General features: G+C 40.7%; 1 protein-coding gene and 1 long non-coding RNA gene across 2 annotated transcripts in view; one reads left to right on the top strand and one right to left on the bottom strand.

Annotated features, from left to right (window-relative positions):
- Positions 1-21,993, top strand: part of NPSR1 (neuropeptide S receptor 1) — a 791,066-nt gene that overhangs the window by 141,782 nt on the left and 627,291 nt on the right. The window lies entirely within an intron of this gene.
- LOC134929031 (uncharacterized) lies at positions 8,504-9,130 on the bottom strand. Its single transcript, XR_010178222.1, has 3 exons — positions 9,063-9,130; positions 8,684-8,706; positions 8,504-8,589 (listed from the first exon to the last, which is right to left on the bottom strand). It is a non-coding gene; the product is annotated as an uncharacterized LOC134929031 (long non-coding RNA).

Below are 21,993 nucleotides of genomic sequence, written 5' to 3'. Positions count from 1 at the left end.
GATTTCAACGTTGTGCAAGGTTCTGATGCCCTTTGAACTTGCCACACGTGAAGTCAGTTCAGACACTGCCAGCCTGAGTCAGGTCATTCCCCTCATCAGGCTTTTGCAGAAGAAGCTGGAGGCATTGAAGAAGGAGCTAAAAGGGAGCGATTCCGCTAGGCATGTGGGACTTGTGGATGCAGCCCTTAATTCGCTTAACAAGGATTCACGGGTGGTCAATCTGTTGAAATCAGAGCACTACATTTTGGCCACCGTGCTCGATCCTAGATTTAAAACCTACCTTGGATCTCTCTTTCCGGCAGACACAAGTCTGCTGGGGTGCAAAGACCTGCTGGTGACAAAATTGTCAAGTCAAGCGGAACGCGACCTGTCAACATCTCCTCCTTCACATTCTCCTGCAACTGGGGGTGCGAGGAAAAGGCTCAGAATTCCGAGCCCACCCGCTGGCGGTGATGCAGGGCAGTCTGGAGCGACTGCTGATGCTGACATCTGGTCCGGACTGAAGTACCTGACAACGATTACGGACATGTCGTCTACTGTCACTGCATATGATTCTCTCAACATTGAAAGAATGGTGGAGGATTATATGAGTGACCGCATCCAAGTAGGCACATCACACAGTCCGTACTTATACTGGCAGGAAAAAGAGGCAATTTGGAGGCCCTTGCACAAACTGGCTTTATTCTACCTAAGTTGCCCTCCCACAAGTGTGTACTCCAAAAGAGTGTTTAGTGCCGCCGCTCACCTTGTCAGCAATCGGCGTACGAGGTTACATCCAGAAAATGTGGAGAAGATGATGTTCATTAAAATGAATTATAATCAATTCCTCCGCGGAGACATTGACCAGCAGCAATTGCCTCCACAAAGTACACAGGGAGCTGAGATGGTGGATTCCAGTGGGGATGAATTGATAATCTGTGAGGAGGGGGATGTACACGGTGATATATCGGAGGATGATGATGAGGTGGACATCTTGCCTCTGTAGAGCCAGTTTGTGCAAGGAGAGATTAATTGCTTCTTTTTTTGGGGGGGTCCAAACCAACCCGTCATATCAGTCACAGTCGTGTGGCAGACCCTATCACTGAAATGATGGGTTGGTTAAAGTGTGCATGTCCTGTTTATACAACATAAGGGTGGGTGGGAGGGCCCAAGGACAATTCTGTTTGGGGAGGGTTTTTTCTTTTATTTTTCTTTGCGTCATGTGCTGTTTGGGGAGGGTTTTTTGGAAGGGCCATCCTGCGTGACACTGCAGTGCCACTCCTAGATGGGCCCGGTGTTTGTGTCGGCCACTAGGGTCGCTTATCTTACTCACACAGTCAGCTACCTCATTGCGCCTCTTTTTTTCTTTGCGTCATGTGCTGTTTGGGGAGGGTTTTTTGGAAGGGCCATCCTGCGTGACACTGCAGTGCCACTCCTAGATGGGCCCGGTGTTTGTGTCGGCCACTAGGGTCGCTTATCTTACTCACACAGTCAGCTACCTCATTGCGCCTCTTTTTTTCTTTGCGTCATGTGCTGTTTGGGGAGGGTTTTTTGGAAGGGACATCCTGCGTGACACTGCAGTGCCACTCCTAGATGGGCCCGGTGTTTGTGTCGGCCACTAGGGTCGCTTATCTTACTCACACAGCGACCTCGGTGCAAATTTTAGGACTAAAAATAATATTGTGAGGTATTCAGAATAGACTGAAAATGAGTGGAAATTATGGTTTTTGAGGTTAATAATACTTTGGGATCAAAATGACCCCCAAATTCTATGATTTAAGCTGTTTTTTAGGGTTTTTTGAAAAAAACACCCGAATCCAAAACACACCCGAATCCGACAAAAAAATTCGGTGAGGTTTTGCCAAAACGCGGTCGAACCCAAAACACGGCCGCGGAACCGAACCCAAAACCAAAACACAAAACCCGAAAAATTTCCGGCGCTCATCTCTACTATATACTGCTCACAAAAATGCAGCACAGATAAGGAATGGATACTTGCAGTGACACAGAGCTGCAAGATACAGCAATGGCCTACTGTACACAACTATATACTGTTGGGTCACCAAAATGCTGCACTGTAATACTATATATACTGCTCACAAAAATGCAGCACAGATATGGAATGGATACTTGCAGTGACACAGAGCTGCAAGATACAGCAATGGCCTACTGTACACAACTATATACTGTTGGGTCATCAAAATGCTGCACTGTAATACTATATACTGCTCACAAAAATGCAGCACAGATAAGGAATGGATACTTGCAGTGACACAGAGCTGCAAGATACAGCAATGGCCTACTGTACACAACTATATACTGTTGGGTCACCAAAATGCTGCACTGTAATACTATATATACTGCTCACAAAAATGCAGCACAGATATGGAATGGATACTTGCAGTGACACAGAGCTGCAAGATACAGCAATGGCCTACTGTACACAACTATATACTGTTGGGTCATCAAAATGCTGCACTGTAATACTATATACTGCTCACAAAAATGCAGCACAGATAAGGAATGGATACTTGCAGTGACACAGAGCTGCAAGATACAGCAATGGCCTACTGTACTGTACTACTATAAGTATAATTAATTATATGCTGGTGGTCCCCAGTCCCCACAATAAAGCACACTGGCCACAGATATTTGCAGCACACTGAGCACAGATATGGAGTGTTTTTAGACAGAGAACGTAGATATTTTAAGCACACTGAGCACAGATATTTGCAGCACACTGAGCACAGATATTTGCAGCACACTGAGCACATATTACGGAGCTTTTCAGTGAGAGAACGCAGCCACGTCCTCTCCATTCAATCTCCAATGCACGAGTGAAAATGATGGCGACGCGCGGCTCTTTATATAGAATACGAATCTCGCGAGAATCCAACAGCGGGATGATGACGTTCGTCCTCGTTCGGGTTAACCGAGCAAGGCGGGAAGATCTGAGGCTGCCTCGGAACCGTGTATAATGGGTGAAGTTCGGGGGGGTTTGGATCTCGAAGAATCGAACCCGCTCATCTCTAGTTTAAATATGTCCTACATATGAAATGCCTTCCATAGTCATTACTGTTAAAATCTCTAGTTAGAAGAACAGTAACAGCAGTAGTAATATCATCAGCATCATTATCATCTACATCATCATCATTATGTTAGTCTAGTTATCCATCTGATTATGGTCACGTGTCAAAAGTGAATTTGTATTACTTCCTTTAGGACAATACTTGGAGAATGATTATTTTAGTAGATTGCTGTGGACATGGGAGGTCATTCCGAGTTGATCGCTAAGTTTTTCGTTCGCACAACATATTCGCAAAGTTGCGATTATGTTGTAAAATTGCGAACGTCCGCCCCCGTCGTACTTTCGCTATTTCGTACGCAGTATTACACAAGGTAGGCGTATGCCATATTACAACGCATTATTGCGAATCCAACGCATGCACACAAACCTCATCGCAAAAATACGATGTCATCGTAGATTTACGCATTCTTCTTAAATATGCTAAGTTTTGTGCAAATAAACGCACAGCAATGGTTTTTTAAACCTAATTTAGCTGACACCTTGCAATTCTAAGTCAGCAAGCGTCCCTCAATTATAAATCCAATTAGTGTAATAATTGATTATGTGCATCACCAGTTAAGTCTGCTAAGAATACCTTAAGAAAAGTTTGTAGGCATAATTGCTCATTACCATGTTTTTTTATAAAGAAGTGCAAGAGATGTATAAACTGTACCTGACAGAAATGTAGATAGCATAATTTGGTGTGTATGTGTAGTGTGTGAATGTATGTGTTTACTTTTTTGTAAAATAAAATAAGCTACCTAACCTAATTTGTATGTAATAAATAAGATTTAAACTCCTATTTTTTTTATTTTTTTTATTTTAGCTAACCAATTTCTGCATTGCAATATGCTTTTAGATTGTTGCTTAAAAGACATCACAAGCGCATAACAGTAAATAATGATTTTTTATTTTGTAACAATTTTGTTTATTTACATTTTTTTAAACATTTTTTTTTTTTTAAACTTAAAGTAAATTGGCCAAATCATTTACTTCCGCCAACATGGCCTCCAATTTTAATTTCAAATTGGCAACGATGCCTGCCAGCCTTGTGGGATCTCCAATGGCACCATCTGAAATGCAGAGTAAAAATGAATAATTTTTAAAATAAAACATTTCCTATTACATCACAATTCCACAAAGCACACTTTCATATCAAATGATATACATCATGTATGTATAAATGACTAAACAGTAGCATACCAACACACAAGCATACTCAGCAATGTTTGACATAGCTAAATTACAATGTGTAAAAGTCTACCACACCATGATGTACATTTACTAAGATGGGAGTTCTATTGAGGGTGTGATGTTGTCCATAGCAACAAATCACATTCTACTTCTCTTCTCGAAGGTGGGAAATAACTGTAACTGTGTGTTTGTTTGTTTGCAAAGGTAAACATCCTATCTCGAATCACAACCACAAATTAGTACATGTAACCCCATACTGGACTTCATTCACATCTGTAGTGAAGCAGACTTGTTTTTTGTGCTGTTTTGACCTGCATCATCACACTGCATATCAACACCTTCAGGAGGACAACATATCCTAGCATGCCAACACTCCCTGAAAGCCTGCCTTACCAAAAAATTAAGGACAATTCATTTTTAAAAAAGCAAATAAGCATTTTGTGAATGTAACTTGCAAAACCCAACCAAATTAAAACAAAAAAATTAAAGCAAAAATATCACTCAGGTCTAAATGTGTTGCAGATAATGTTTAACATACAAAGGTTGTTGTGCAGGCAAACCTGTCGACATAGTGATTTACAACCAGATGGACACACTGTACATATAATGTCCCACACACAAATGAGAATGCATCATCCATACCATGATGAAGAAGACAAGCATTTAACCTAGACAAAAGATTATACACAGTACAACAATGCATTTTATATTTTTTCATTTTGTTGTTTTTAAAAAAAAAAAAGGAATGTGTGCGAACTTACTATCCTCTGACACTTCACAACCTCCCTCGAGTGGCTCTGGGGCCTCTGCTGCCCATTCTGAAGGCGTTGTTTGCTGGCTGGGGGATGGAGGCTGGATGGGTGCTAGGCGCTGGCTGGGGGATGTAGGCTGGAGGGGTGATGTTGGCTGGCTGGGGGATGGAGGCTGTATGGGGGTTAGGTGCTGGCTGGGGATGGAGGCTGGAGGGGTGAGGTTGGCTGGATGGGGGATGGAGGCTGGATGGTGGAAGGAGGCAGGATGGGGGAAGGAGGGTCCCATTGTGTGACTGGATGTAAGGGGGAGGGACTTGCAGAGTGGGTTAAGGAATGATAGGGTGAGGGTGGTGGTGTTATTTTTACGGACACAGAGGGTGAGGGGGGCAGAGAAGGGGAATTTGGAAAAAGTGTGGGTTTGGGCTGGAGAGGGGGTGTGGGCTGGAGAGGGGGATTGGGAAAGAGAGTGGGCTTGGGCAGGAGAGGGGGATTGGCCAGGAGAGGGGGATTGGGCAGGAGAGGGGGATTGGGCAGGAGAGGGGGAGGTGGCTGGAGAGGGTGAGGTGGCAGGAGAGGGGGATTGGGCAGGAGAGGGGGATTGGGCAGGAGAGGGTGAGGTGGCTGGAGAGGGTGAGGTGGCTGGAGAGGGTGAGGTGGCAGGAGAGGGGGATTGGGCAGGAGAGGGGGAGGTGGGTGGAGAGGGTGAGGTGGCAGGAGAGGGGGATTGGGCAGGAGAGGGGGATTGGGCAGGAGAGGGTGAGGTGGCAGGAGAGGGGGAGGTGGCAGGAGAGGGGGATTGGCCAGGAGAGGGGGATTGGGCAGGAGAGGGGGAGGGTGATCGGGAAGGGGATGGGGAATGTTGCTGGTGTGGAATACCAGCACCAGCACCTTGCCCTATAATGACATATGTTAAAATTATTAAAAAACAAGAAAAAAATAATCACAGCATATTCCTATTACTCTGTTCTGTACCATGTTAAAGAAACAGGGTTAACATGACTAAGTTATTTAAATATATTTCATGGTGATTTTGGCCTTATCAAACAAACAGATTCAAATTCAACTATATTAAATACCGTCTATCCATTTAAAAATATATTCTCATTTTTAAATCTAAACAACATCCCCAGTGTCAAAATTGACCCACATTTGTTAATTTTTAAGAAAACAATGATCCGGAAATTTATTATACTTTTCGGCCTGTGTATTAATTATGGCCAACAACATACAGTCAGTACCATACCTCCCAACATGAGTCTCGCCAGGAGGGACAGAATGTTCTTCTCCGTCACTTCACTCTTAATGTATGATTTCCATTACTTGTGCATAGAAATCTGGAGAATAACTATTAAGTTACAAATACCTAAGCAGAGTTTTCGTTTCCTCTTGCAAAAGGTCATATTGGGAGTTATGCATCACTGCATAACCTACCTACACACACTCATGCAAATTTTCTATGTGCAAATTTTGGCACTCACACTTAACGATAGTATGCAAAGGTTATGCGTTAATCCCGTCTGTGCACGAAATGTTACTTACTGCGGACACGTAGGGTCCGGATCTGTTGGCGGAGCTCCGCCAGGAGGTCTGGCGTGCGCCTCCGCAGGTCGCTCCAGCGCCTCTCAAGCTGGATGATGGTCCTGCGACTGCGGAGGCGCCCCCGTAGTAAGCGGCGGACCTCCGCGTAGGCCTCGCGTTTTACCCTATTTGGGATAAAACGCCCAACGCGGCCTACGCGTCGGTCCATTACCGCCACCAGCACGCGGAGTTCCCGCCGTGTGAACGGGGCAGCACGCATCATGGCAATGGCGTTTTCCTTGTTTGGGCATATATTTATAGTGTGTGTTGGCATGTGATTGGTGTAAAATCTATGCTGTCATTGAAATAAACTTTATTTATGTTTGCAATGCTGTGAAGAGCAGAGTCAATGCTGGGAAGAGCAGAGTCATTATTTCGCTAGAGCGGAAATACGCAGTCGCGGAAGAGCAATGAAAAAAAACTATTCTGACACAACACCCAATACATACACACTTTGTATAAAATTAACAAAAAACACAGTGTACTCACCACATTTGGTGTGAAAAATCAGCTGCACAGTCACAAAATGTTCAACATTTTGAAACATATGTTGGTGTTTTTTTCAAAGAAAACATGATTTTTTGTAAAAAAAAAAAAAATTAGCAACGACACATTATTATATTCCCTGAAAAAACATTGTAAGCTTAACATTTTGTAATTAAAAAACAAACAAACAGAATAATATATTCAAACACACCCTAACAATTACACAATGACCTTACAAGAACAACCTAAATGACATGTGCTCAAAATGACCATAAGCATACAGTGTTTTTTAGTAATTTCCAAAAGGATAACAAAATACACTATACCTGAAATATTCTTGGACAATGCTTGCCCTTACTTGGCTGCCCCTCCGGGAAACACTCCCACCACCAAATCTCCGCCCAACCCCTGGCTCCTCATCTGGCAATTCTTCTGTGTCAGGAAGCTCAACGCGACTCCTTACCGCGATGTTATGAAGTTTAGCGCACAGGACCAATATTTTACTTGCCATCTCCGGCGAATACATGATATCGCCACCAGTGCGGTGGAGCACACGAAAACGTCCTTTAAGCACACCAATTGTGCGCTCCACCAGCTGTCTAGTGGCAGTAAGCGCGGAGTTAAATACCGTCTGTGGTCCTGGCCTGGGATTACGGTAAGGAGTCATGAGCCAGGGGGTGCAAGGATATCCACGGTCTCCTGTTTGATGAGAACATTAAATTAGAATGTGAATATTATTTAGGTATTAAAAAATTAAGTACCAAATTAAACAAATAACTCACCCAATAACCACATGTCTTGTCGTTGAGTTGATCTTAATCTCTGCCATATCCCTGATTGTCTAATAACATTTGCATCATGGGAGCTCCCAGGGAACTTAGCATTCAGGGACAGGATCTGGAGGGATGGCCCACAAACAACCATTACATTCAGAGAATGAAACAGTTTCCTGTTTCTATAAATTTCTTCATTATGTGTTGGTGGGACAATAGCTACATGTGTGCCATCCACAACCCCAATAACATGTGGGAAGCGACTACCACCTTCCTCAAATTGCCGCTTCACCACATCTAGGGCACCAGCATCCAAAGGCATAGCAATAAATTGCTTAACACGCTTTAGGAAAGCCTGGCTGACACGCCGCAGGACCTTACTGAACTGGCCCTGCGACATGCCAACCAGGTCTCCAACCACATGCTGGAATGAGCCTGTGGCCACAAAATGTAACACAGCAAGGAATTGTGTCAATGGTGGTATTGCTGTAGGATACCGAATTGAAGACTCCAGATCACTCTCTATTATGGAGAAAGTGTCTAGGATTAGATGTGGTGGCAGCCTGTATCTACGCACAACCACATCATCTGGCATCCCAAAAAGTAGGACACGGATGCGGAAAATTGGTGGCCTAGCATGCCTCCGTTGCCTTGGTTGATGAGGAGCCGGTTGTGGTTGGGGGGCTGGCGGTTGGGGTGGGAGTGCTTCCGTGGGTTGGGGTGGGAGGGCTTCTGCAGCCACAAAGACCGACATCACCAACTTAAAATAAAGATAATAATATTGAGAATAAGACAAATGCAAAAAACAAATGTACAACCTTAAAACTAAATAAAAATTCATGGTGTAAACTTACTGCAGGAGCATACGACATTGTTTCTGGATTCAATTACAGACCAATTTGAAATTGAGACAAAAAAGGAGAAACACAAATTAAAAAAGGGAAAAACAAACATACTTTAACCCCTAAAAAAAAAAAAAAAACAAACAAACACACACATAATAAGAGCTAAAAAAAAAAACCTAAGTATAAATAATGAAAATTATGTTATAAATCTAAACTAGATTCCACACAAAATTTAGTCCTTTAGTAGCTATTACAGGCAATAACAGCACTACTTTGCAGAACAATACTGGAAATAATAAGTGTTTTTTTTCCAAATAGTGCTGACAAACATAATGAAAACACTTTGAACACACACATACTCCACAACACACAGGCCTAGGGGACTTACCTGCTCGTCAAAATAAGACACTCAATTAGTGTCACAAGCTGTGTCCACAAAAAAGACCAGAATTTGGCCACAAAATCAAAATGGAGTCCTTCTCCAAAAAGAAACACCTACAAAAGACACAAAATGAGACTAAGACCACATAGAGCCCATTAGCACAAACACACACAAACACAGGCCTAGGGGACTTACCTGCTCGTCAAAATAAGACACTCAATTAGTGTCACAAGCTGTGTCCACAAAAATGACCAGAATTTGGCCACAAAATCAAAAAGGAGTCCTTCTCCAAAAAGAAACACCTACAAAAGACACAAAATGAGACTAAGACCAACATTTTAACATTAGTCCACAAAACAGAAACACTAAAGTACAGGTTATGTGCAAAAATTACATCAAAAATCAACATTGAAAACAAAAACAAAAAAAACTAAGTACATCAGAAAAACACCTGCATTGCACCAACAAACATACTTGCATTTAACAACACGATTGCACGAATACTCACAAACGGAACTTCGCAAAAAATAATTAATACAGTGTATATGCTAAAAGCAAAAAAACGGAAAATTGTATGCTTTACAATGCTAAAATTACTCACTTAGAAAAGTCCAAGAGCACCTTATCGCACGAGCCAGAAACACAAACTCCATTCATCACCAAAACACTCACAGCGTGCAAACCAGGCCATTAAATAAGCAGTACAATCAGTAGCAAGATTAGCATACTGTACACCTGTGTGAATGAACTCGCCGCACGTAGGTATAAATAGGCACACACCTGGGCGTACAGACGACATCTGCAACATGGCTACTCGTGAGGAATTAGCAGCAGAGATGGACCGCATTATGCAGCAGCAGATGGCATTGGCGAAAAAACGCATCGAGTGCCAGAGACGGATGATGGAATCCGCCTCTGCGGATGTTGAAGAGGCAGGACCCAGTACTCGGGAAATGTCAGCTTCTGAGCCCCAACAATTAAGTGGGGATACCCTGCCACACACACATACTGGCCAAACTGAGGGAGAATCAGCATTAGCCACACAAGCACAACAGACAGAAGCTGCTAGTGACGAGGAAGATGGTGAGGAGCAGCAGGAAGAAAGCTCACAGGCCACCTCCAGACGTAAGAAAAGACAGCCAGCATTCACTAAGAGGGAGTTGCGTGTTTTGGTCACGCAGGCCATGTCCAAAATACATAGAGGCCCCAAAAACATGGGTGCTGCTACGAAAGATCGCATCTGGAGGGACATCACACATTCTGTGAATGAAGTTGGCTCTGTCGTCAGAACATCACAGGAAGTTAGACGACGGTAAGTGCATCTTGGCAGTCCATTCTCTGTGCTAAGTTGTCTTAAAAATTTAGTTACATGTGATGTTATGTATAGCAAACAAAAGCAGAACATGTGTCCTATATATTTTTATACAGAAATAATAATACTCTACTTTGCCCCTATTTCCACAAACATATGTAGTTGGGCCGACTTCAAATCCCGCCTGAAGGCAAAGAGGTCTGCGGAGTGGAATGCCTCAAGGGCTACAGGTGGAGGACCATCTGTCGCTGTGGAGTTTACAGACTTGGAGGAGATGGCGATGCCCTGTATCAGTTATGAGGAGGGGGTGTCAAATATGGACACGGACCTGCCTGAGATCCTGACGGAACATGACTTGCCAGGTAAGTTTACACACGTATTTGTCTGCAATTTAAACTGTATGTTTTAAAAAATAATTAATTTTTTATTGTACTCTTTTCCCACACATTCTTCTATTTGCTTGCCACAAAACACAGCACAGGGGGGTGATCAGTTAGAGTCACAGGAAGGTTATGTGGCTGAGGCTGAGGTGGAGGGACCTAGTGGGTCTGGGCGTGTGGGCCCACAAATCCCACCTCTGCAGGTTCCTACTGGCCCCCCCACCCAACCCTCTGCTATCCCGGAGATCCTGCTTGAAATAGCTAGGTATGGTGAGAGCCTAAATGCATTTCAAGACGGGGTCCTCCGGGAGGTAAGCCAGATAGCAATCCGGCTCAGTGAACACCGAACCAGTGTTGAGCAAGGTGTTGCTCAACTCTGCCAAGGTCTGGCAGAGATCAGGCAGGGACAAGAACAACTTGCCTCCTCATTCCAAAGCCTTGCAACTAACATCTTGCAAGGGCTCCAGGCCATCGCTGTCTCCCTTGCCCACAGTGGCAGAGAGCCACCCACATCGGCTCCCTCCCCTGCCCCTGCCCAGGAAGAACAGCCCACTGGGCAGGCCCAACGAAGGTCGCTCCGCAGACCAAGCCATGAAGAACAGCCTCAGGCGGGGCGAAAAAAAAGTAAATGTGATGTCTCTCCAGATGGGCAGCACCCATGTTTTTCATGTTGCCTCTGTTATTTTGGAGTTGGCTTGTGTGTCCAGAATGGCTAACTCCCTCTTAGTGAAATGTATTATTAATGTTTGGAGGTATTGTAGCCTGTGAGATTATTTTCAGAAACAACAGAGCCATCTTCCTCTTACTAGTGTGCTATGTATTGCTGTGTTTGTGTGGTGGATCCTAATTCTTTCTCAGTTGGGTCCAATTTTTTGTGTGGCAGGGTGTGTAATATTTTATTTTGGAACTTAAATTTCTCCGTTTGTCAGAAGCTGAATTTTGCCGAGTACTGAGTTCTGCTATATAATTTGTATCAGTGGCATCTGCTTGCTGCTTGGTCCATCTCTGCCTATGATACTCACGTGTAGCCATGTAGTTTTGATGTTCAAAAATATTACTACAGTAATAAACATATATTATTTAACCAACAATTTTGCACTTTATTCAAGGTAATGCATTATGTAAATCTTAGTTCCAGGAAGATTATGTAAGCATATAGACACTTGTGTAACGAGGGAACAATCTGCAATTTTTGAAAACAATTGCATCTTCAAAAATACTACAGGTATGCCTTGCACCACACTTTAATGTCCATATTAATTAAACTGACACAACACTTTTTTGGTTCATCTATGGTCAACAGGACATCATTTAAAACATTGTCAGATATTTATAAAAAAAAAACAACTATCATTTCTGGCCAAAATTAAGTGTATGCTGCATTATGTGGGTGTCTGTTTATTTAGGAAAAATGTTGCTGCTTGCAATTAACATTTTGTGTAATTTCACTTGTTTGCAGTTAGTAGTCTTACACACATTAAAACCTGCCCTTTACAAAAATGTTTACACACCAACTTTAACACAAACAACAACCTTATTTGGCAGTGTGTGAGATTTATATGTGAATAGAATAAACATGTAATGTGGGTTCAGACAATTGCTGTTTGCTGGCAACAAAAAAGAATTCTCCTTAGTGGCGCTGCACAGGTGCAGCAAAACAGATAGTACCTGATAGGTCACCAACCTATATGGACAATGGAAAAAAAGAAAAGGTACAATCTCACTGTTTGTGCTCCAAATGTCTCTTCACTTGGGTAGTCCTCACGTTGGTAGTAAGTACATGAAACAGAAAATATAAAACAAAATATAGTGTAATACTGTGGATTAATAAAAGTTCTTCTCCCTTGTGAAGTGGAGAAAAAATAGGTGATGAAGAGAAAGTCCCAATAACGGTCAGACGTCCACCTTCTTATAGGGTCACCCAGAATGATGTGTGGATAATTTGACAAGGGGTTCTTACACGTATGCTTACTTGCAAAAGTGCAGTAGAAAACACATAAAGGTTTCTTTAAAGGAGGAGTCACTTGTTTTTTCTTTAAGCCATATGGTGTGGATGGATGCCACTCATAGGAAATGTTTATGTGAAATTAAGAGAGGGGAAGCCAAATTAGGGCAAATTGAAACCCCTTTTATTTAAAAATACATATAAACAAAACAACCAATCGTACCCAAGGTGGGAAACAGAGATGGATTTCAGCTGACAAGGTTACATCCGGATATAACAAGGTCATATGTTCCCCTGAATGAGTACAATGGTGAAAAGATAACACTGTGTCGACGCGTTTCGACGCACTGCGGCGTCTTTTTCAAGATAAAACAGTGTATTTCACTAGAACAATAGAAGTATCAATAAAAATACATTTAATACTTTTGATAAAACAACTCAGAATGCAAATCAAATAATACCCAAAAAACACATAAAACACAAAAAAAACACATGGAACATACCACTGGTGTGTAGCATCTCATATCTGGTCAGCTATATGAAGTGATAGCCTCCCTAACTTCCTTTAAATAACAGGAACCTGGTGCATATTTAACCAATTGTCCAATGAGCTGTAATATATTTTGATTGACATCTGGATGCACCTATCACAAATGAGAATTCATTTGCATAATTGGCGCCAAAACTAAATCCCCTTCAGAATATTGCCTTGCAGGAACATCTTGTATTCAAACATGTCTGGTCGTCAAGGCAACCATCCGGAAGTACCCTCATTCACTTCCCACAACAACCTAGTTTATATAGAACTATAAGGTAAATGTGTGGCTTAGCCTTAATGTGTAATGTATATGTCCTATCGATCCGCTCAGCTGAATAACAGCCGCTACATATCACGGACGAATAGTGCGGCATCAGGTCCGGTTGCCATAACAACCAACCTGAGCCTCTTCTGATACGTCATCCCTCCAGAGCACGTTCCGTCACGGCCGGACCCGCCTCTTCCACGTTTGTCCCGTACTGCCATGGCAACTAGCAGACGGCTCAGAGAAGTTGTGCGGATAAAGACGGAACCACAAACCCCGCTCCCATATGGGTTACTGAACCTGGGATACACTTCTTAAATCTATTGTTAGGAGATGTCCAACATTAGAAATGATCCCTACACCCTAGATCTATTGTTAGGTGATATTAGGTATTAGGAATGGTCTTTGCCCATAACAAAAATGGCTACCATGGTATATCCGGAGATAGCATATCGCGTTATCATGGTTACATACGACTCAAATATCTATTTATATACATTATGCAAAACGTTTAAATCAAGCAAAAAGTGTATCTGAAATATGGGAATAGTTATCCCCAACAGGAATGATAAATATAACTTAGATTACATGTTGATGGAATAACATGACAAAAAACAGATGACAAAGGATATTAGTATACAGCAAAAAGCCTGACAAGTATTAAAAATATCACAAAAACCATCTGATTTCGAAATCATGATTCAGACCATGTGGTTTTAAGCTATTGAATTCATAGATATTTTTCATTTCGGCTTTTGCCAACCTATTGTCTCTGTCTCTAGTTCTCCAATTATTTTTAATCCATTTAAGGGCACAGAAACTTTTTATTCCTTTTATAGACTTTTCATGTTTCTCTTTGAAATGTAGTGAGAAAGGATGATTAATATTCCCATTGGTGATATTTCTCACATGTTCAGACCATCGGATTTTAACTTGGCGTGTGGTTTTTCCTATGTACAGTAGGTTACATTTGCAAACAATACCGTATATAACATAATCAGTATGGCATGTGATGAATTCATTTATTTTAATATTTTTCTTCTCCCAACAAAAATTGGTAACTTTTGATTCACTACTCGGACATGATTTACACATTTTGCAATCTCCGCAACGGTAAAAACCCTTATTTCTAGGGAGAAAACGTTTCCCATCCATATATAGTGCACTTGATACCAAATTATTTTTGATATTGGGTGCCCGCCTATAGGTGAACTTGGGTCTTTCTGGTAATATATTTCGCAAAATGTCATCTTTAAGAAGAATCTTCCAATTGTTCCTAATAATTCCCTCAATCTTTTTGTATCGTTTATTAAATTGGGTGTGAAAAGATACTTGGAAATTGGTGGTATTCTTGGATGTATTACCCCTATTTGTTAAGAGAGTAGATCTATCTATAGTAGCAACTTCCTCTGAGATTTGGGATAATTTTTCAACTTTATACCCTTTGTTTGTGAAACTTTTAATCATGCTGGTTGCTTGTTCCTTATATTTGTTGTCATTGGAACAATTCCTCCGGAGTCTAAGTAGCTGGCCCCTAGGAACATTTTCTAACCAGGTAGGTAAATGATTACTATTTAACGGTATATACGTATTACAGTCCGTGGGTTTTACATAATTGCTGGTGGTGAGGACTCCCTCCAAAACCTCAATAGTTAAATCCAAAAAATGAACAGACAGACGACTAGTCTCAAACAATAATTGGATGTTAAGATCATTGCAGTTGAGATATTGACAAAATTCATGGAGGGTGGATTCATCCCCCTTCCAAACGAAAAAGATATCATCTATGTACCGCCACCACCGCACCAGGTTCGCACCCCAGCCATGCCCCGTCCACACGTGGGACTCCTCCCACCTTGACATGAACAAATTGGCATAGCTGGGTGCAAACCTGGTGCCCATGGCGGTACCGACCAGTTGCTTATAATAGGTTCCATCAAAATTAAAATAGTTGTTCTTAAGAATGAACGATATACCATCAAGAATAAAATTCAAAAGTGCACTTTCAAAATTTGCTTGAACTAGAGTAGCTCTAATGGCTTCCAAACCATCCACATGAGAGATAATAGTATATAGGGAAGACACGTCTGCGGTAGCAAGAATATAATCGTCTTCCCACTGCAGATTCGAAAGATGACTAAGTATATCCCTTGTGTCTTTGAGATGTGACTTTCCCTGTATAACTAAAGGTTGCAAATGATGGTCTATATAGGCTGATAGGTTGGATGTGATGGAATTGGTCCCTGCCACTATAGGCCGCCCGGGGGGACTGGTGATATTTTTATGAATTTTGGGAAGAAGGTACAGTACAGGTATAGAAAAATTCTCATTGACAAGATATTGAGCCACATTTTCATCAATAACTCCCAAATTTAAATACTGATTGACCATTTGTTCAAATGCTTTAAAGATGTTAGTGGACGGATCACCTTTTAATTTTACATATGTGACCCCGTCATCAAGTTGACGTATGCCTTCTTTTATATACTTTTCCCTATCCATAATCACAATCCCCCCCCCCCCCTTTATCTGCAGGTTTCAAGATGATCTCATGATTTTCTTGTAGATTTTTTAAACATTCCCGTTCCTTTTTATTAAGATTATTAATTCTATTGGGAACTTCATCCTTTAATTGATTGAATTCTTCTAGTGCACTTTTGTAGAAGGTATCTACAAAACCTCCCTTACTCTGGGTGGGATAAAACACCGATTTTTTCCTGAACACTGTGACCTCTTTTTCTGGATCCTGATCTAAACTATCTTTAAAAAACCTTTTCAGTGATAATTTTCTGATAAACTTTTGCAAGTCAACATATAAATCGAAATGATTAATGTCATTAGTAGGACAAAATTTAAGCCCCTTTCTTAAAACATGAGATTCTATCTCGTTTAAAACATAGTTACTGAGATTAAATATTTTAATCCCATCCATTACAGCTGTACCTGTAGTGGATGAGGGGATATTATCCTGTTCCTGTATTGGTTCTAAATTTACTAATGAATTCTTTTTACTTTTCAGCTTTGAGGTCCCAGAGTGTTTACCACCTCTTTTACCTCTCTTTCTCCGTCTTGAGTGAGAACAACCATCACTCGGTTTGATATTATCTAGTGGTATTGCTTCTGAAAGTGTCTGTTCCCCAAAAAATGTTGGTCACCTTCATACTGGGATTGGGTTCCAAATTTCTCCTTAGGTGTATTGGTTCCATGAGGGTTTGATCTAAATCTCCCCCTTTGGTTATAGGATGACCATGAGTCATATCCCTTATTTTCAGAATGGTAACCGTTATGTATGGTATAATCATTATACTGGTATCTAGACCACGGTTCTTCTCTTCTATGTTCAAAGTCTCTACCACGTTTTTCATCTCTTAAATTGGTGGTGGCAGATTTATTGGGTCTATTTCTTTGATCATCAGATGGAAACCTATCAGAGATATAATTGGATTTTTGATGTGTAATTCTATCTGACCTTAGATACCCCCTTTGGTTACGGGGTTTAGTTCTTTGAGGAAGTGGTTTATAATTCCTCCTTACTGAAGGTGGGGGGGTTTTGATTCCTTCCTCTTTATCACTAGGCGTCTTATTTTGTTTATTACCATTTTTATCCCTCAAAAACTTTTTCTTCTTTTTGTTAATTAATTCCCTTTCATTTTTCTGTATTTTCATTATCACTCTATTTTCAAGTGCTTTATATTCCTCCATGTCTTTAAATGGGGTAAGGAGAGCTTCATGTGATTTGATTTGGTCCTCCAGCTGTTTCAACTCACCCTTTCTTTCTTGTAAAATCAATTCAATTAATGAATAGGAACAGCTGGAAGTGATCTGATCCCATTTTTTTAAAAAGCTTTCAGATACATTACCAAAGGTTGCTTTTTTGTCAATTTGTAAACCCTTGGGTATAAGGTGATTGGAGGTGTAATGTTCCAATGTTACTATCTCCCACCAAATTTTGTTTTCTTTAATCAGAATATTTTCTAATTTATTCATTAATCCATCTAAGGTGATGTCATCTGGATTATTGGTGGGATTATATTGATATTCCTCAGAAAATACATTGGTTAGTAAACTACTACGTTTACTTCTGTGTAGAAACATGCTGCTGCCCTAGGAGAAATAGGTGAAAGATACAATGGCAACAAAAAAGAATTCTCCTTAGTGGCGCTGCACAGGTGCAGCAAAACGGATAGTACCTGATAGGTCACAAACCTATATGGACAATGGAAAAAAAGAAAAGGTACAATCTCACTGTTTGCGCTCCAAATGTCTCTTCACTTGGGTAGTCCTCACGTTGGTAGTAAGTACATGAAACAGAAAATATAAAACAAAATATAGTGTAATACTGTGGATTAATAAAAGTTCTTCTCCCTTGTGAAGTGGAGAAAAAATAGGTGATGAAGAGAAAGTCCCAATAACGGTCAGACGTCCACCTTCTTATAGGGTCACCCAGAATGATGTGTGGATAATTTGACAAGGGGTTCTTACACGTATGCTTACTTGCAAAAGTGCAGTAGAAAACACATAAAGGTTTCTGTAAAGGAGGAGTCACTTGTTTTTTCTTTAAGCCATATGGTGTGGATGGATGCCACTCATAGGAAATGTTTATGTGAAATTAAGAGAGGGGAAGCCAAATTAGGGCAAATTGAAACCCCTTTTATTTAAAAATACATATAAACAAAACAACCAATCGTACCCAAGGTGGGAAACAGAGATGGATTTCAGCTGACAAGGTTACATCCGGATATAACAAGGTCATATGTTCCCCTGAATGAGTACAATGGTGAAAAGATAACACTGTGTCGACGCGTTTCGACGCACTGCGGCGTCTTTTTCAAGATAAAACAGTGTATTTCACTAGAACAATAGAAGTATCAATAAAAATACATTTAATACTTTTGATAAAACAACTCAGAATGCAAATCAAATAATACCCAAAAAACACATAAAACACAAAAAAAAACACATGGAACATACCACTGGTGTGTAGCATCTCATATCTGGTCAGCTATATGAAGTGATAGCCTCCCTAACTTCCTTTAAATAACAGGAACCTGGTGCATATTTAACCAATTGTCCAATGAGCTGTAATATATTTTGATTGACATCTGGATGCACCTATCACAAATGAGAATTCATTTGCATAATTGGCGCCAAAACTAAATCCCCTTCAGAATATTGCCTTGCAGGAACATCTTGTATTCAAACATGTCTGGTCGTCAAGGCAACCATCCGGAAGTACCCTCATTCACTTCCCACAACAACCTAGTTTATATAGAACTATAAGGTAAATGTGTGGCTTAGCCTTAATGTGTAATGTATATGTCCTATCGATCCGCTCAGCTGAATAACAGCCGCTACATATCACGGACGAATAGTGCGGCATCAGGTCCGGTTGCCATAACAACCAACCTGAGCCTCTTCTGATACGTCATCCCTCCAGAGCACGTTCCGTCACGGCCGGACCCGCCTCTTCCACGTTTGTCCCGTACTGCCATGGCAACTAGCAGACGGCTCAGAGAAGTTGTGCGGATAAAGACGGAACCACAAACCCCGCTCCCATATGGGTTACTGAACCTGGGATACACTTCTTAAATCTATTGTTAGGAGATGTCCAACATTAGAAATGATCCCTACACCCTAGATCTATTGTTAGGTGATATTAGGTATTAGGAATGGTCTTTGCCCATAACAAAAATGGCTACCATGGTATATCCGGAGATAGCATATCGCGTTATCATGGTTACAGACGACTCAAATATCTATTTATACGTGCTCTTGAGGGATGACGTATCAGAAGAGGCTCAGGTTGGTTGTTATGGCAACCGGACCTGATGCCGCACTATTCGTCCGTGATATGTAGCGGCTGTTATTCAGCTGAGCGGATCGATAGGACATATACATTACACATTAAGGCTAAGCCACACATTTACCTTATAGTTCTATATAAACTAGGTTGTTGTGGGAAGTGAATGAGGGTACTTCCGGATGGTTGCCTTGACGACCAGACATGTTTGAATACAAGATGTTCCTGCAAGGCAATATTCTGAAGGGGATTTAGTTTTGGCGCCAATTATGCAAATGAATTCTCATTTGTGATAGGTGCATCCAGATGTCAATCAAAATATATTACAGCTCATTGGACAATTGGTTAAATATGCACCAGGTTCCTGTTATTTAAAGGAAGTTAGGGAGGCTATCACTTCATATAGCTGACCAGATATGAGATGCTACACACCAGTGGTATGTTCCATGTGTTTTTTTTGTGTTTTATGTGTTTTTTGGGTATTATTTGATTTGCATTCTGAGTTGTTTTATCAAAAGTATTAAATGTATTTTTATTGATACTTCTATTGTTCTAGTGAAATACACTGTTTTATCTTGAAAAAGACGCCGCAGTGCGTCGAAACGCGTCGACACAGTGTTATCTTTTCACCATTGTACTCATTCAGGGGAACATATGACCTTGTTATATCCGGATGTAACCTTGTCAGCTGAAATCCATCTCTGTTTCCCACCTTGGGTACGATTGGTTGTTTTGTTTATATGTATTTTTAAATAAAAGGGGTTTCAATTTGCCCTAATTTGGCTTCCCCTCTCTTAATTTCACATAAACATTTCCTATGAGTGGCATCCATCCACACCATATGGCTTAAAGAAAAAACAAGTGACTCCTCCTTTAAAGAAACCTTTATGTGTTTTCTACTGCACTTTTGCAAGTAAGCATACGTGTAAGAACCCCTTGTCAAATTATCCACACATCATTCTGGGTGACCCTATAAGAAGGTGGACGTCTGACCGTTATTGGGACTTTCTCTTCATCACCTATTTTTTCTCCACTTCACAAGGGAGAAGAACTTTTATTAATCCACAGTATTACACTATATTTTGTTTTATATTTTCTGTTTCATGTACTTACTACCAACGTGAGGACTACCCAAGTGAAGAGAAATTTGGAGCGCAAACAGTGAGATTGTACCTTTTCTTTTTTTCCATTGTCCATATAGGTTGGTGACCTATCAGGTACTATCCGTTTTGCTGCACCTGTGCAGCGCCACTAAGGAGAATTCTTTTTTGTTGCCATTGTATCTTTCACCTATTTCTCCTAGGGCAGCAGCATATTTCTACACATAAGTAAACATAGTAGTTTACTAACCAATGTATTTTCTGAGGAATATCAATATAATCCCACCAATAATCCAGATGACATCACCTTAGATGGATTAATGAATAAATTAGAAAATATTCTGATTAAAGAAAACAAAATTTGGTGGGAGATAGTAATATTGGAACATTACACCTCCAATCACCTTATACCCAAGGGTTTACAAACTGACAAAAAAGCAACCTTTGGTAATGTATCTGAAAGCTTTTTAAAAAAATGGGATCAGATCACTTCCAGCTGTTCCTATTCATTAATTGAATTGATTTTACAAGAAAGAAAGGGTGAGTTGAAACAGCTGGAGGACCAAATCAAATCACATGAAGCTCTCCTTACCCCATTTAAAGACATGGAGGAATATAAAGCACTTGAAAATAGAGTGATAATGAAAATACAGAAAAATGAAAGGGAATTAATTAACAAAAAGAAGAAAAAGTTTTTGAGGGATAAAAATGGTAATAAACAAAATAAGACGCCTAGTGATAAAGAGGAAGGAATCAAAACCCCCCCACCTTCAGTAAGGAGGAATTATAAACCACTTCCTCAAAGAACTAAACCCCGTAACCAAAGGGGGTATCTAAGGTCAGATAGAATTACACATCAAAAATCCAATTATATCTCTGATAGGTTTCCATCTGATGATCAAAGAAATAGACCCAATAAATCTGCCACCACCAATTTAAGAGATGAAAAACGTGGTAGAGACTTTGAACATAGAAGAGAAGTACCGTGGTCTAGATACCAGTATAATGATGATACCATACATAACGGTTACCATTCTGAAAATAAGGGATATGACTCATGGTCATCCTATAACCAAAGGGGGAGATTTAGATCAAACCCTCATGGAACCAATACACCTAAGGAGAAATTTGGAACCCAATCCCAGTATGAAGGTGACCAACATTTTTTGGGGAACAGACACTTTCAGAAGCAATACCACTAGATAATATCAAACCGAGTGATGGTTGTTCTCACTCAAGACGGAGAAAGAGAGGTAAAAGAGGTGGTAAACACTCTGGGACCTCAAAGCTGAAAAGTAAAAAGAATTCATTAGTAAATTTAGAACCAATACAGGAACAGGATAATATCCCCTCATCCACTACAGGTACAGCTGTAATGGATGGGATTAAAATATTTAATCTCAGTAACTATGTTTTAAACGAGATAGAATCTCATGTTTTAAGAAAGGGGCTTAAATTTTGTCCTACTAATGACATTAATCATTTCGACTTATATGTTGACTTGCAAAAGTTTATCAGAAAATTATCACTGAAAAGGTTTTTTAAAGATAGTTTAGATCAGGATCCAGAAAAAGAGGTCACAGTGTTCAGGAAAAAA

This window comes from Pseudophryne corroboree, chromosome 5, assembly GCF_028390025.1.
Source record: "Pseudophryne corroboree isolate aPseCor3 chromosome 5, aPseCor3.hap2, whole genome shotgun sequence".
Taxonomy (NCBI): domain Eukaryota; kingdom Metazoa; phylum Chordata; class Amphibia; order Anura; family Myobatrachidae; genus Pseudophryne; species Pseudophryne corroboree.
This window is presented reverse-complemented; position numbering and strand designations above follow the sequence as displayed.